Genomic DNA, 1,523 nt, shown 5'->3' with positions numbered 1-1,523 from the left:
AGCATTTTAAAAGAGAATTATTTAATTTATCTTTTTGTAAGATTTAATTGTTAATAATAAAATTTATTAAAAGTTTATTTTTTTAACACGCATGTTAAAATTTTAAACAAAAGAGATAGAGTAATTAATTTGTTCAACAAGAATAATTTTTATATATTTTTAAAAAATAAAAATATAATGAAAATCCAAGTATCCAATCTAATTTTTTTAGACCAATTTAATTAAGTGTTATTTTTTAAAATTATCAGTTTATTTTATTCAAAATTCAACTTCTTCCTAATTTGATCATTTCTAGTTTTCTACTACTAGTGTAGTATAATAAGAGTATCGTCTTGGTAGGACCAAGCTTGTTCCTCTTTGGCTTTTGGAATCATTAAAGAGATGGGAAAGTGTGAAACCCTTTTGGCTTTTGTTCATAATATATTGATTACACATTTTGGAGCCACGTGTCACTTCGGGTCCACAGCCGTTGATTCGTTACAACTTACATGCGGCTCAGCGGGATGATTAGGGACGACAATACTAACTCTATATGCGAGAGTATTCAATTCAATTCGTTAAGTAGGATAGGCTTAAAACTCAAAAGCAAAGTAAATTAAGTTACGGATTTAGGCCTAATTCTATCCGATTAATTTGCACTCTTGACGTATTTTATTATGTAATTAAAATTACTATATATATAAGCTCTACATTCATATAATTTTTTCATCCAAATTATCTAACTAACTTCAATTAGACACGCCTCCTCAACCTCTTTATGCGTTTGTTATACACGCGCCTCATATAACGTATATAACATAAATCTTTTGTTACGTGATAAACCTTTCTCAACGTAAATCTTGTTCTCTTCTTGCGTTTTCCTTCTTCTTCTTCAATTAAATAAAATTCGTCGTTCTCCTCTGTTCGCGTTTTTCTTCTCTGCTCACATTCTTTATTATTGATATACATTAAATTCAACATAATAAGCTCCGTCGTTCTTCTTCTTCTTCGTTTTCTTCTTCAATCTACACTTCTAAATGGAAATAATGAATGATTCAAATTCAAATAAGTTGAATGAAATTATTACATTGAGACAGTTAGGAAATGATTGCTGTATGCTATCACAATAATCTTAAACACTGAACAAAGTAAAAGGAGGCTACCGAACCGAACAACATTCACCTGGTGAATCAAAACCACAAAGACTATCGAACCGAAAAATGTTTATGTGGTGAATAAATGGTGATCAACTTTCAATCAACAAGAATAGTATTTCTCCAGCAGTGGCGGAACTTGAAACAAAATTTTGGGGGCCAGATAGAAGATAATTGTCAAGATGCTTTTGATATGGATCCCATTTAAGATAAGTTTGTCTAACCTCATCTCTCTAATTTGGGTGATATTGTCAAATTTAAAGCCGTTTTCCAAGGTCTTGTTCCAAAAAGTTAAGGTTAAATTTATCAAATGCAACTCTTTAAACTTTTGAAGGTTGTATCTCACTTTTTTTGTGATTCATTAAAGTAGAAGAACTATCTACACGTGTT

Source organism: Arachis duranensis, chromosome 10 (genome assembly GCF_000817695.3).
Source record: "Arachis duranensis cultivar V14167 chromosome 10, aradu.V14167.gnm2.J7QH, whole genome shotgun sequence".
In the NCBI taxonomy this organism is placed as follows: domain Eukaryota; kingdom Viridiplantae; phylum Streptophyta; class Magnoliopsida; order Fabales; family Fabaceae; genus Arachis; species Arachis duranensis.
The sequence above is the reverse complement of the archived record's forward strand: the minus strand, read 5'-3'. Positions refer to the sequence as shown.